Raw genomic sequence first — 16436 nt, forward strand, 5'->3', positions numbered from 1 at the left:
CTGGGTCCTGGACTTCCTGACGGGCCGCCCCAGGTGGTGAAGGTAAGACATTTCCCTGATCCTCAACACAGGGGCCCCACAAGGGTACCTGCTCAGCCCGCTTGGCCCCTAAGACCTTCACAAACTTTTACAGATGCACAATTGAGAGCATCTATTCGGGCTGTATCACCGCCTGATACCGCAACTGCACCGCCCGCAACCGCATTTGCGCAAGAATACACAAGAATTTCGCTACACCCGCAATAACGTCTGCTAAATATGCGTATGTGACCAATAAAATTTGATTTGATTTGAAATAGGAGTGGCAATATCGTCCACTAGTATCCTCATGAGCCGTCTGAGTCAATGAATGATGTAGCTGAGTTTTCCCTTTTGCCCAACATTTCATTTAAGGAGCTCCAAAGTTGTTTTTACTATCAATCTTTATATAATGTGACTCATAATATAGTTTCTTCTTCTTTTTATTCAGTTTAGTCACATGATTTCTCAATTTGCAGTACGTTTGCCAATCAGTCGTGCTGCCAGACTTATTTGCTGTACCTTTTGCATCATCCCTCTCAACCATACTATTTTTAAATTCCTCATCAATTCAAGGGGATTTAACATGTTTCACATTAATTTTATTAATGGGTGCATGCTTATTAGTAACTGGAATAAACAATTTCATAAATGTGTCAAGTGCAACATCTGGTTGCTCTTCATTACACACCACAGACCTGCAAATATTCTTTACATCATCAACATAAGAATCACTACAAAATGTATTGTATGACCTCTGATACACTATATTAGGCCCAGCCTTTGGAACTTCGGTTTTCATAGATATGTTAATCACCCAGAAAATATACCTCTTTGTTGATATCACATATTATCAAGCATTTCACACATATTATCCAGATACTGACTGTTAGCACTTGGTGGTCTATAGCAGCTTTAGGTGAGGTAGATTAACCTGTAACCATATTACTTCAACATGTGCTCTGTATTGACAATTATTTATTCAATACTATCATCAAGGTATGCTATTTAAGATACGGAATACATCATGTTAATATTAATCTTTTTAAAACATCTGAAACCCTACTTCTTCAAACAGTATCTTAAATAATCCTCCTCTTCACTTCAACCCCCCCCCCCCCCTTCTAGCTATGACTCTATTGTCTGCTAAATGACAACGTATTTTTTTGATTTTTTTTAAACATGTGATAATCTATCTCTGCCTTATTTTCCAGTTCTCAGAACATCCATCAGAATGTGCCCTGAAATTACAGTATTGAACATGGGTTTCGAACAGAACTAAACACGCGTTTCTCACTTGATTGAGAATGTCAATATCATCGACAGTGCAAGAACAACACGCAACATCACCTCAGTTAACCTTAACAACAGCCATATTGATCTGTCCTGTGCTTATCTGTCCTCAGACCAAAGCTTAGAGCTGTTTGGGTTAAATTGAACACCCAGACAGATAGAAGACAAAAGGATCCAATGCACTCCAGATAATAGTGATGTATTTTACATGATTTCATATTGCACTGAGGCATATGCGGACATTTTTTAAAATGAAATACATATTTTGTCTTATTAATGATAATTTCTCCAAATGAGTTTCAAAAGAAGATACCAGTATTATGATTTATGAATACATGCAGTCCAACAATAAGCCGACATTCAACTGGCACAATCATAGCCTTGCATTTTATCAGAAATCATTAGAATATTTGAAAAGCAATCTTAATGTTTGCTTGTGCATGCTGCGAGAAGATAAATTAAAGGGGACTTTTTAACTGAAGATCTTGAGCCAAAATTGGACACACATTTTAATACATTTTCTGGAGCAAATAACAACAGGCCATCATAAATCATTTTTGTAGCACCCATTTATCCTTCCCTATGTGACAAACACAGTGGAAAGGCCTTTCCAGGTCCTGATAAGTGTTAATAAATTACCTGAATTTCCCAGTTAATGGCTGTCAGCCTGCTGGAATGAGATACCATTGTGTTCATGAATATTTTGATGGCGGGATTAGATCAAAATGCAGTGAATTCCTAAACAGCAATGCCAAAGCACTACTGATCATAAAAGTCATATTTGTTGCATATCTACTGATGTGAAATAATTAGGATGGCACTGCACTGTTAAAATGAAGTACTTTGTAACACCAAAACTAGGGTTAACTGAGCTGCCACCAACTTGAAGAAGACTAAACCTTAACTTTGCTGGAGTATTGAAACACATCATCCTGAGATGTTTTGAAACATAACATGGTGTGTTGTAACACTATTTAATCAAGTGTTGTGCAATACCTTGCCAGGAACTGGTAACACTAACAGAAAAGATTGAAAACACTATTTGGTGTTTCGATTCCTGTTTAGTGCAAAATTAAAACAGAATTAGAATTTTTTTATTGAGACAGTTATGCAATGACAGAGGGAATACAGATAGGTGGGAGAAGCAGATTGAAGGGTTGGAGTAGGGAATTTAACCCTGTTCTTCGGTGGGGAGAGGGATGACGAGTCTAAGCCGGGTTCGTTACCGCTAGACCACGGGCTCTGCACAACTTGCATTCATTTTTATTAAGTATGTGATGGGTTTTTTTGTGTTAATTTCAATTCACCCCTGAATAATTTCTTACAGTGTGGCTGTGTGGTTGAGTCGGTAAAATTCCTACGAAATGTATCATCTTACTGCCCCTAATATGTCTAAATAAAGGTTTGAAAAAATAAAGGTGGAATTCCACAAAAAATATTCTCCATAGGACCTTAACATCAATCAATATTTAGGCTATAAAGTATTTGCATTTCTAAACCTCTAATCCTATGAGAAACACCGTTTTTGTGTTTTCATGCTGCATTTTACATGCACTTAAACCCTCAGAGTGTTTTCACAACACTCTCAAAAACACCAATATTCAGGTTGATGAACCACTTTGAGTGTTTCAGAGTACTTCATTTCTGTTTTAAAACACTTACATTGGGTTTACATTCAAACAGCCTCCAAACACCAGATCGCAGCTTAGGTGCATTACTTTTCATGATTTCATTACACAATTATGGTGTTTTAAAACGTTGTATTTTGAAAGTGTGTCAGTTTGCGACAACATCTGCACCCACCTAAACTCAGTCTTCTGATCTGGAAGCTTAAGGAAAATACAGGTCTTTTGGATCTTTTCTTGGAGATATAATGGTTTATATTGTGATGTTAAAGCAGTTTGTATTTGGGTAGGAAATTAAGAAGAAGAAAAAGAAATGCCAGTTATTGTCCTTGTGAGACATTGATTGGAGACTCTGTCATTCTCTCGCTCTCTCTGCTTCTCCATTCGCTCTCCCCTATTATTTGTCTGTGATAGGAATCACATACATGTATGAAATGCTCATATAATCTAATTGACAGTTTTGACTGGGACAAAAGTCTGACAGATAAATATTAGACAAGCAAAATTAAAGAATTGCAAGGAGAGTTAATTTGATCTCTCTCTCCTCCCACCCTCTCTCCTCTTTCTCTTTCTCTTTGTCTCTCCTTATCCTCCTCTCTCTCTCTTTCACTCCCTTTTTCAATTCAAAGGGCTTTATTGGAATGGGAAACATATGTTTACATTGCCAAAACAAGTGAAATAGATAATAAACAAAAGTGTACTTTTTCTCTTTCTCTCTCTCTTTCTCTCTTTTTCATAATTTCCACATGCATACTTTAATTGTGTCTTTGAAATTCCATAGTGCCATATGTGCAAGGTTCAGGTATTTTAATCTACATAAATCTGAATCCACTACAAATATTTCTATGCAGTAGATATATGCTCGCAGCACCAGCCATGAAACAACCATGGTACAGCAGAATTAAGTGGGACTACTTTTAATTGCTAATTTGTTGAATGAGAAAAGGCATCTTCACAGATGGCTGTCAAAATATGCGGCTTGTCAGTAAAGATTTGCATCTCTGTGTTCATTTGCATGGTACTCTCTCTGTGATGTTTCTCTATCCCCCCTCGAAACTGTCTGGGTAAAAGCTAAAAGACATCTGGAAATATGCATTCCCAAATGGCTGTTCCAACCAGTGGAGTCCACACCTGTCACTCAACCACTTACATTTTACAGTACAGGTGATGTTTATATCTCTCTCACATTGGAATCTATGGGGCTATGTTTAGCTGAGTAAAACTAAATTAGTAAAACTAAATAACCATGTCATAATATGTCAACAGCAGACATAACTTGTCATAACATGGTCATAACACTGTCATGACACATCTATTTAGACCTGTTGTGAAATATATATAATTTTTTTATGGGTGGTTATGACACCTACATACAGTAAGAGTGTCAAAACCCACCAAACCTACCATGGTAGTTATTTTATGGCTGGTTATGACACCAACATAAGAGTGTCAAAACCCACAAAACCTACCACACAAGGCAAAACATTCCATAACACGATAGCCTACTTGTCAAACATATTTTTGTTGTATTGTATAAGGATTCTTTTCAATTTTCGCCTAAAATGACATACCCAAATCTAACTGCCTGTAGCTCAGGCCCTGAAGCAAGGATATGCATATTCTTGGTACCATTTGAAAGGAAAAACTTTGAATTTTGTGGAAATGTGAAAGGAATGTAGGAGAATATAACACAATAGGTCTGGTAAAAGATAATACAAAGAAAAAAACAACCGTTCTTTTCAATTTTTTTGTACCATCATCTTTGAAATGCAAGGGAAAGGCCATAATGTATTATTCCAGCCCAGGTGCAATTTATATTTTGGCCACTAGATGGCAGCAGTGTATATGCAAATTTTACACTGATCCAGTGAACCATTGCATTTCTGTTCAAAATGTTGTATCAAGACTGACCAAATTTGTTTATTAATAACTTTTCATGTTCAAAATTGTGCACTCTCCTCAACCAATAGAATGGTATTCTTTCACTGTAATAGATACTGTAAATTGGACAGTGCAATTATATTAACAAGAACGTACGCTTTCTGCCAATATCAGATATGTCTATGTCCTGGGAAATGTGCTTAATACTTACAACCTCATGCTAATTGCATTAGCCTACATTAGCTCAACCGTCCCGTGGAAGGGACACCGATCCCGAAGAAGCATTTTCTGAAATGAACCATATTGAATTATCATTGTAATTGCTCACACATTGATGTCAGACATGTACCTACCCCATTTCTCTGTGGCTGATGACTGGGATGAATGCAGGAGCAGATTTCAGGAGTGGGACAAGACCCCCTCTTTTTTGACTGATGACTGACATATTGTCATGTACTGTACGTGATAGGCCTATCTGGCTTATATAATGCTGATGGTCATAATGCTTCATGACAGCGTCATAAAGTGTATTTTCTTAGTCCAAGTAAAGTGACACAGGATGGTCATAATGTTTCTTGACAGTGTCATAAAGTGGAAAAATATGACTTTAAAGAATTCATTACAACAACAACGAAGGCTTTAAGAGACATATTTCAAACGAAAGAAAACTTATTGGAAGGGAAATAATACATTTGAATAAATGTGGGTTTTGACACTTATGTAGGTGTCATAATCAACCATAAAATAACATATGTCACAACAGGTGTAAATATTTAGGCTGTGACAGGTTATGTCAGCTGTTATGACATTTATGACATGGTTATGACCATATCATAACGTGATATGACGCTAGGTGTCAAGTAAAGTGTTACCACATTAGTATTACTGCAGTGTTGTTTTTCTGCAATGGTTTGTATCACTTTTTCCGTCATTGTCAGGTGTATAAAACACCATATGACAATTACCATGTTATCTCTTTTTTTTGCATTCGCTATTACCTTACTAAGATCGATTGATAGTATAGTATAGACCTGTCAATATATCTATCTAACTAACCTGATTCACACTATATTTTCCCCTCATTTGAGAACAACAACCCTCTTCTGCATTATGTTCACTTACGGCTCATCCAAGTCTATTTTCCATCCAAATCTGAGGGCAAATTTCAAGCCTTTCACGTAGAACTCTCCATCAAAGCTCTGAGGTATGAATATGACTATATGTTGACATGTTAAAATGTCAGTGGTAAGGGTGCTTTGTAAAAAGAGGGAGAAGTACCACATTTCTAATAAGCAGTCCTGTATGAGTTGACGTTTAATGGGGCTTATTACACAATGATTTGTGCTGAAGTATGAGAGACTGCACATGTTGGGTGTGATGTGTGTTTTAACTTCAGTGAAATTGTATCAGGACTAGCCTCGGACACCCAGGCGTCGCTCAAGGTGAGGTGAAAGCCTTTGACAGAAGCTATATCAGGCAGACATGATAAACTGTACTCTAGGAGGGAGTCTCATTCACTTGCCATGTTGCAAGTAAGGAGATTGTAGCTATCTACTTCATTCAGATTCCTCTTCTATCTGAAGATCTTAGAATGACCAATGAGTTTACCAAAGATACATGAACAGGAGACTGTAAGCCATTGATTCACAAAACCACTGCTATGTAATGTATAGATTTCTCCATTTTGACTTTATCTTTTTCCATTCTCCTCTTAGTTACAAGAGCATGTTGACATTTGAGAACCGGTGACTGTGATGGTTGCCTTGTGAAAGTCTGTTTTCAACATTATCTGGAAACTTTGAGCACTGTAAATGTCCTCGCTGATGAGAGGGAGATAAGAACAAATAGTATTCTGCCTGTCTCTGTCAGGTGACTATTGTGACTCTTGAGATCTGTCAAGGATCTACAGATATACCCTTTATAAATCTCATCCTCTCATCTCTCAATTAATAAAGGTCTCATTTGAAGGGGGAGGCTGATAGTTTGCTAATGATGGTAGAACAGAGGCAAGAAACTTGAAATTTTAGTCAATACTGCCATCTAGTGTAATGGTAGCCACATTCTTGTCATTCCGTTTCTCTAGGGGTCTCTGTATGACACAATGATGCACTATTGACTGAGCAAAGTAAAACATCGAAAAGATTCCAATCAGACTGGGAATTCTTAGATATGACATACGATATTTGTCTAAAACTGTAAAAATTTGAAAATCAAAGAGTTTATATCACTCATGGATAAAACAACTACAGGTGTAGGTGTTGTGTATTGATATTCTAGTTTTGTCCCTTTGAGGCACCTGTAACCCCCCTTGCTTACCTACGTTAAAATGCTTGGAATGTTTTTCCTGTGAAATGCATTAAACAATGCCCACTTAATTTCTGCTCCCGTCTCGTGTCCTGTCCTTATATTAGTTGTATAAGTAATACAGTGTGCTATACAACAGTAGGTATATGTAATTATGGTCTATCAGGGTGGCTTCTCAACTAAGGTGAACGTGTCCCGGTTTAAACAAAGATGGTTGCTGTTCTCTTTTGCGTTCTGTATCTGGACATAGTGTACTCAATCCCTCTCACCTCAGTACTTTCAGCGGTCTCCAAGACAACCAGCTATTTATTCCTGCTGTGGTGCTTGGCGAGACATAGACCCTTAGAATATCACACATTTGGATGCAGGCTCAGGACAAAGATACACTGTTATTATTGCAACATCTGCATCTGCTTTTCCAAAGCTGGAAGATGCAGGGGCCACAGATAGGGCTGCATTTGAGACTATATTGTATGTGACAGTTATATGCTATATTGAATGTAAAATGTTATTGATCTCTTAATGTGCCAAATATTCCAATATTCTTCTAAAATAGACATGTTTGTGTGTCTTCAACTAGAAATACACACAAATTGCAACTTCAGAACAAAATATAGAATACAGCTTACTGAAAAAAATTGTAGAGAAGATTCGAATTTCAGTTCTCAAGCCATAAAATGCAGTAGGATCACTATGAGAATCTTATTTCATGTCCATTGTAATTGACCCTACAGTTGTCCCATAATCAAACTCCTCCCCATATTTGTACAATAACTATTCTTCAGTAGGCATCATCTATATGTTAAATCAAAAAGGCAAGTGGCATAACAAAAACGGCTTAATTTTGGAAGAGTTGCTAAATCAAAAGACATTGAATCTATTCATTTCTACATAACACGACCATGAATAATTTATCCTACTAACAATGATCAAATAATGTAACTATACTGAAACAAATGCTCAATCATTTTCTTCTTTGCTTGCATCATTTAATAGGTAGTATGCAGCTTTCAAACCATTTTAGAAATTTTAGAAAACTTTGCTTACGTTTAACTACATGAGCAACATTTTAGAATTTAGTATTCGTTTTAATGCTATATTGGAAAAAGTAGCAATAAAAACAAGTCAAAGAAGGATAAGGTATGTTGGTGGGGTTGTAGTTGTTGTTTTACATTAGGCCACTGAATCTGCTTCTAATCTGTTGTATGTTCTTAAACAGTGGCTTTGATACAAGCTCCCCGCATTACATAAGGGAAACAAAGTCCCTTGCATTAGAATCATTATCTGCCACCAAATCAAATCCCAAATGAGATGGATATCCCAAAATCGAAAGAGGACGTAGGACTTTAGCATCACTGGTAAACAGAATACAATCCCTTGTTGTTCGTTCCCCTCCCTGATATTCAGCACTGGATTTAGAGAGAGCATCATCCTATGCAGCAGCAGCAGACTTACCATTAGGCAGAAGAAGCCTAAGGACTCACATCCTCAAGGAACCTCATGAGGTGGGGCATAATTCAGATTTTTTTTTATATATAATTTCTCAGCACGACAAACGACTGAGCTGAGCAAACTGACTTGCTGAGCAAACAAATCTCAATACTGAGCGAACTTATGAGAAAAATGCAATTAAACATTCGTTATCAACTCCTGTGACTGGATGCCGCTCTGCCTGATGGATGTTTCCCCAACCTAGTCATCTGTCCCTATGGCCTGTGCTACCTGGAACTTGCCTGCCAAGGAAGTTCTCCATCTGCATCTCCTCCATCTTGTAGTGGAGTAGACAGAGAACAGCAATAAGATTTGTTCCAGTCAGCGCTGGTCCCATGTCACAAGTTGTGGAAACCGAAGGCAGCGGCATGCTGCTAAGTGGATGGGAGTGACTGGGAGAGGTTCGTAGCAGATTGACATAAGGAATAGCTCTGCTGCACTGGTGCCGGATCTACCTGCGCCTTCATCGCTGGGATTGAATGTGTCTACGTTGACTCCAGCAGCAGCTTTGTCGTCGAGTTCAGCTCCAATCCCTCTCTCTCGATCTGACGGGGCACTGCCTACTGTGGGAGGTCTGGACCTATCGCCGGGAGCAGCGGGAGTACGCTATCCTGCTTCTCATGTGCCCTTGAAAGGTTCAACTAATTGTGTGAGGGGTAGGAATGGGCAGATTTTTCCATTCCCTTCTCCGGCCGTTGTATTGACGAGTTCAATGGTGAGAAATGTCTCAGTCCCTAGAGCAAAAACGTTGTGCTATGCAGGAGCACGAGTACATGACATCAATAAGCTGCTCCCAAACAGTTTAAACCAGCATCAGGAAATGTAGTGTATATTGGTTTATGTGTGATTCAATGACATTATGAAGGCCAGCTCAGAACAGCTGAAGATGGATTTTAAACAACTGATTGGGTCACTACTTGACAACAACAAACACCCCATAATATCTGGCCCTCCCTAAATTGTGGCATTGAACAGTTCAGCAGACTTTTAGCCTTCCATAACCGGATACAAGACTATTGCAGCTCTGTGGGTGGATGGGATCCACCAAAATCATTGGGGTTCCTGGATCCTTTCACAGCATTATAAGGCTACGTTGAGACAATGACCTATCAATGGCCCAAGCCCAGCTCAGTTAATCCCAACCGTTGTGTTGCTGAGTTGTCATAATGCTTCAGCAAATGTATATTATCCCAGGGGCATTGGCAGATACAATGTAAGTAACATATTGTATGTCCCTCTTACTGCCCTGAATGCCTCTGCTGATCTCACAGCTATTGTGGTGGAGGTGTTGCTGTTTATATTCATAACCACATTCCTGTGAAGCTTAGAGAGGATCTCATGTTAAATAAGTAATATGGCTACAGGTTCATCTGCCTCACCTAAAGCCCATTCTGGTGGGAATCTGCTATAGACCCCCAAGTGCTAACAGTCCGTATCTGGATAACATATGTGAAATGCTTGATAATGTATGTGATATCAACAGAGAGGTATATTTTCTGGGTGATTTAAATATTGAATCTGCCCACTCAAGAGAAAGCTTCGAACTGTGACCAGTCAGTGCCTGCAACCTGGTTTAGGTTGTCAGTCAAGCTCCCGGGGTAGTTACAAACAGCATTGTACATTTGAATTCCTTAAAGTGTGTTTGGAAGAGGTGAAAAAGATATTGTTGTCTATCAACAATGACAAGCCACCGGAGTCTAACAACTTCAAATGAAAATTACTGAGGATAATAGCGGACGATATTGCCACTCCTATTTGCTATATCTTCAATTTAGGCCTAGTAGAAAGTGTGTTCCCTCAGGCCTGGAGTGAAGCAAAAGTCATTCCGCTACCTAAGAATAGTAAAGCCCCCTTTACTGGCTCAAATAGCCGACCAATCAGCCTATTACCAACCCTTAGTAAAGTTCAAGAACAAATTGTGTTTGACCAGATACAATGCTATTTTATAGTAAACAAATTGACAACAGACAAAGCACTTACAAAAATGATTTTGGGGGCTGTTTTGTTAGACTTCAGTGCGGCGTTTGACATTATCGATTTGATGCTGGAAAAACATATGTGTTATGGCTGTCTAACAGAACACAGCGGGTGATCTTTAATGGAAGCCTCTCCAACATAATCCCGGAAGAATCAGGAATTCCCAAGAGCAACTGTCTAGGCCCCTTTACTAACGACATGCCACTGGCTTTGACTAAAGCGGATGACTCAATACTATACACGTCAGATACTATAGCGACTGAAATAACTGAAACACTTAACAAAGAGCTGCAGTTAGTTTCAGAATGGGTGGCAAGGAATAAGTTAGTCCTAAATATTTAAAAAACTAAAAGCATTGTAATTGGGACAAATCATTCACTAAACCCTAAACCTCAACTAAATCTTGTAGTGAATAATGTGGAAATTGAGAAAGTAGCAGTGAATAAACTGCTTGGAGTAACACTGGATTGTAAACTGTCATGGTCAAAACATATTGATACAACAGTAGCTAAGATGGGGAGAAGTCTGTCCGTAATAAAGCGCTGCTCTGCCTTCTTAACAACACTATCAACAAGGCAAGTCCTACAGGCCCTAGTTTAATCGCACCTGGACTACTGTTCAGTCGTGTGGTCAGGTGCCACAAAGAGGGACTTTGGAAAATTGCAATTAGCAAGGAACAGGCCAGCTTGGCTGGCCCTTGGGAGTACACAGAGATCTATTATTAATAATATGCATGTCAATCACTCCTGGCTCAAAGTGGAGGAGAGATTGACTTCATCACTACTTGTATTTGTGAGAGGTTTTGACATGTTGAATGCACCAAGCTGTCTGTTTGAACTGCTGGTGCACAGCTTGGACACCCATACATACCCCACAAGACATGTCACCAGAGGTCTCATCACAGTTCCCAAGTCCAGAACAGACTATGGGAGGCGCACAGTACTACATAGAGCCATGACTACATGGAACTCCATTCCACATCAAGTAACTGATGCATGCAATAAAATTAGATTTAAAAAACAGATAAAAGTGCATCTTATGGAACAGCTGGGACTGTGAAGAGACACAAACACAGGCATAGACACATGCATACACACACATGATAACATGTGCACTATACACAAACGTGCACATGGATTTTGTGTTGTAGATATGTGGTAATAGAGTAGTGGCCTGAGGGTACACACTTAATGTGTGGAGAAATCTGTTTTGAATCTTTTGTAATGTTTAAAAAAATGTATAACTGCCTTAATTTAGCTTGACCCCAGGAAGAGTAGCTTCTGCCTTGGCAGCAGCTAATGGGGATTGTTAGGTTCTGAACAGAGTAAAACTCATGGACAACTAGCCAAAGCTCAAACCAAGTTTATTCACCCACTAGGTCAAACAGCTCCAGAAGACAAAGACATGTTTACACAAGCACCTGTATTTATACCCTCCTTCTAGGTGGAGTCTCCTCATTGCACCTCTAGACAGCCAATGCATCTCTGTTGCTAGGCAGGAACTTAAGTGATGACTGTTCCTTCTCACATCATCTGACCTGACCTCGGCCCACATTTCTCACTCCTCTGTAATCCACCGGCAATCCAACCTTATCAGTGACTGAAATCAGACTGTTACTCTTTGCCTCTCTCCATAGGATACATGATATTTGACAATAACAAAAAGTCAACTTTCTGCACTCTCCCTTATCCACCCTCCATTGACCCCAATATACACTGCTCAAAAAAATAAAGGGAACACTAAAATAACACATCCTAGATCTGAATGAATGAAATATTCTTATTAAATACTTTTTTCTTTACATAGTTGAATGTGCTGACAACAAAATCACACAAAAATTATCAATGGAAATCAAATTTATCAACCCATGGAGGTCTGGATTTGGAGTCACACTCAAAATGAAAGTGGAAAACCACACTACAGGCTGATCCAACTTTGATGTAATGTCCTTAAAACAAGTCAAAATGAGGCTCAGTAGTGTGTGTGGCCTCCACGTGCCTGTATGACCTCCCTACAACGCCTGGGCATGCTCCTGATGAGGTGGCGGATGGTCTCCTGAGGGATCTCCTCCCAGACCTTGACTAAAGCATCCGCCAACTCCTGGACAGTCTGTGGTGCAACGTGGCTTTGGTGGATGGAGCGAGACATGATGTCCCAGATGTGCTCAATTGGATTCAGGTCTGGGGAACGGGCGGGCCAGTCCATAGCATCAATGCCTTCCTCTTGCAGGAACTGCTGACACACTCCAGCCACATGAGGTCTAGCATTGTCTTGCATTAGGAGGAACCCAGGGCCAACCGCACCAGCATATGGTCTCACAAGGGGTCTGAGGATCTCATCTCGGTACCTAATGGCAGTCAGGCTACCTCTGGCGAGCACATGGAGGGCTGTGCGGCCCCCCAAAGAAATGCCACCCCACACCATGACTGACCCACCGCCAAACCGGTCATGCTGGAGGATGTTGCAGGCAGCAGAACGTTCTCCACGGCGTCTCCAGACTCTGTCACGTCTGTCACGTGCTCAGTGTGAACCTGCTTTCATCTGTGAAGAGCACAATCTTGGTGTTCTCTGGCAAATGCCAAACGTCCTGCACGGTGTTGGGCTGTAAGCACAACCCCCACCTGTGGACGTCGGGCCCTCATACCACCCTCATGGAGTCTGTTTCTGACCGTTTGAGCAGACACATGCACATTTGTGGCCTGCTGGAGGTCATTTTGCAGGGCTCTGGCAGTGCTCCTCGTGCTCCTCCTTGCACAAAGGCGGAGGTAGCGATCCTGCTGCTGGGTTGTTGCCCACCTACGGCCTCCTCCACGTCTCCTGATGTACTGGCCTGTCTCCTGGTAGCGCCTCCATGCTCTGGACACTACGCTGACAGACACAGCAAACCTTCTTGCCACAGCTCGCATTGATGTGCCATCCTGGATGAGCTGCACTACCTGAGCCACTTGTGTGGGTTGTAGACTCCGTCTCATGCTACCACTAGAGTGAAAGCACCGCCAGCATTCAAAAGTGACCAAAACATCAGCCAGGAAGCATAGGAACTGAGAAGTGGTCTGTGGTCACCACCTGCAGAACCACTCCTTTATTGGGGGTGTCTTGCTAATTGCCTATAATTTCCACCTGTTGTCTATTCCATTTGCACAACAGCATGTGAAATTTATTGTCAATCAGTGTTGCTTCCTAAGTGGACAGTTTGATTTCACAGAAGTGTGATTGACTTGGAGTTACATTGTGTTGTTTAAGTGTTCCCTTTATTTTTTTGAGCAGTGTATATTAATTGTACATGTTAAGCAGTATGGTAACATGAATAACTATATTCCAAGCTAGAATCCAACAGTCCCCCCTTTTTAACAGTAACTCCATACTGTTCAAAATTACATAAACTTGGAAATGAATGAGAAATGAATAAAAACCTGATTAACATTCACAGTTGATTTGTATATTTACACCTCCGAGACTTATGGCCTCTAATCTATAATCACACTATGCACACTCGTGTTCCCCCCTCTCGTCATACAACTGATAATGACATTTCAACTGGAGCTTTTGACTTTCTCCATTTCCTCCTTCGGGTTCCTAAGAGAGTGATAGCACAGAACTTGAAAAGCAAAAAGAAACACAAAACATAATTATATATACAAAGAAAAACCGCAGTTTGAAAACATTCTCTCTTAGCCTGACTATGCCTTCGGGATGCTGTTATGCTGGGGTCCACAGAAAAATGAAGGCCCTAAAAAAACTCATGCTTTCACCCACTCTTCCCCCGTTCGGCCACAGGTTACAAAAAGGTGTTCCCACGCCACATAATCACTTCGGCCCCTATCTCCTTCATCCTCCATGGCCCCCCGATATAAACGTGCGGTGGCCTTAATCAACTTTACCTCATCTAGAGGTAAATCATCATTGTACATACGTTTCAACATCAATGCCCTCAGAAGGTGATATCCCAGCAATGCTACGAAGGTAACCGCTGCTACCACTAACACTGCCCATGATGCATACTTCAATATACCCCTCATTTGCGCCGTAGTCCAGTTCCATGCTGTTACTATAGCATCCTTCACCATTACTACTGCTTCTTCAGTTGCTGTCCCTACAGCGACTGCCGTGAGAATAGCTATTGCATTGACTCTGTCTCCTGTTCCTAATCTCCTATTGCCTTTGTGGTTCACTGATAGATTTAGGACTGAATCTTTCAGATACTCCCTACCTGTCTCCCAAATCCTACCCGATTTTCTAGCCACCAACATCTCCAATGACATCCTATGTTCTGCTACTGTCAGTATCTGTGCATAATGCTTCCCTATGCTCTGGTTAGGTACACATCTCTCATCCCAAGTCCAATCTACACCGCACCCCTTTGTGAACACCCTTGTTACAGTGTAAACTTTGGGTCCCAACGGTTGATAAGCAGCAACCTTCTGACACAGTCCTGTTACCATCACTCGGGTCCCACTGCTGGCGGTTAGGAATGAGGGTGAGATTAGTGGTGTTGGAAGAGTACCCAACCTTACAAAACTCAAGTCAAAATGTTTCTCAATCACACTCTGCAGGAGAGTTATTACTACCTACCCGTTCTCCTTTTCCAGTTCAAGGTCTTGGCTGTCGGCCTCTAGGATCACCCAACCACTCACCCTCACCCTCACTCACCCCCACTCACCCTCACTGTGGAGCCTAATCACCAAGAAAACATCCCCTTCTTCATCACCATTACACCAGTTCACAAAATCATCCTCGGCCTACCTTGGCTTCAGCGCCATAACCCTACCATCTCATGGTCGAGGATGAGAATTACTGACTGGTCACCTGAATGCCGGAGGACATGCTTCCCTGTCCCCTGTGGTTCCACGTCGGTTGAGAGTCCTGTGGTTGCCCTCCAGCCCAATATCCCGGAGGAATATCAGGATCTAAGGGAGGTTTTCTCCAAGACCCGTCTTACCAATCTCTCTCCTCATCACCCCTGGGACTGTGCCATTGACCTGTTTTCCGGTGCTACACCTCTGCGCAGACGCATCTACCCTCTGTCGGTGGCTGAGACCCAGGCCAACCGACAGAGGGTAGATAGACTACATTCAAGATGCCCTCCAACAGGGTTTCATCCGCAGGTCCACGTCCCCTGCGTTGGCTGGTTTCTTCTTCGTGGCCAAGAAGGAGGGAGGATTAAGCCCTTGTATCGATTAACGTGGAATCAATGCCGACAGCCATCGAGCAGCTCCGCTGGGTCCGGTTCTTCACCAAACTGGCCCTGCGGAGTGCCTACAATCTCATTCGCATCCGGGAGGGGGATCAAATCAAACTTTATTTGCCACATGTGCCGAATACAACAAGTGTAGACTTTACAGTGAAATGCTTACTTACAAGCCCTTAACCAACAGTGCAGTTCAAGAAGAAGAAAATATTTACCAAGTAGGCTAAAATAAAAAGTAACACAATTAGAATAACAATAACGAGGCTATATACAAGGGGCACCGGTATCGAGTCAGTGTGCAGGGGTACAGGCTAGTTGAGGTAATCTGTACATGTAGGTGGGGGTAAAGTGACTATGCATAGGTAACAAACAAACAGCGAGTAGCAGCAGTGTACAAGAAGGGAGGGGGGGTCAATGTAACTTGTTCGGTGGCAATTTTTAAGAATTGTTCAGCATTCTTATGGCTTGGGGATAGAAGCTGTTGAGGAGCCTTTTGGTCCTAGATTTGGCGCTCCAGTACCACTTGCCGTGCGGTAGCAGAGAAAACAATCTATAACTTGGGTGACTGGAATCTCTGACTATTTTATGGGCTTTCCTCTGACACCGCCTATTATATACATTTGAAGTCGGAAGTTTACATACACTTAGGTTGGAGTCAT

This window comes from Salvelinus namaycush, chromosome 27 (genome assembly GCF_016432855.1).
Source record: "Salvelinus namaycush isolate Seneca chromosome 27, SaNama_1.0, whole genome shotgun sequence".
Classification (NCBI taxonomy): Eukaryota; Metazoa; Chordata; class Actinopteri; order Salmoniformes; family Salmonidae; genus Salvelinus; species Salvelinus namaycush.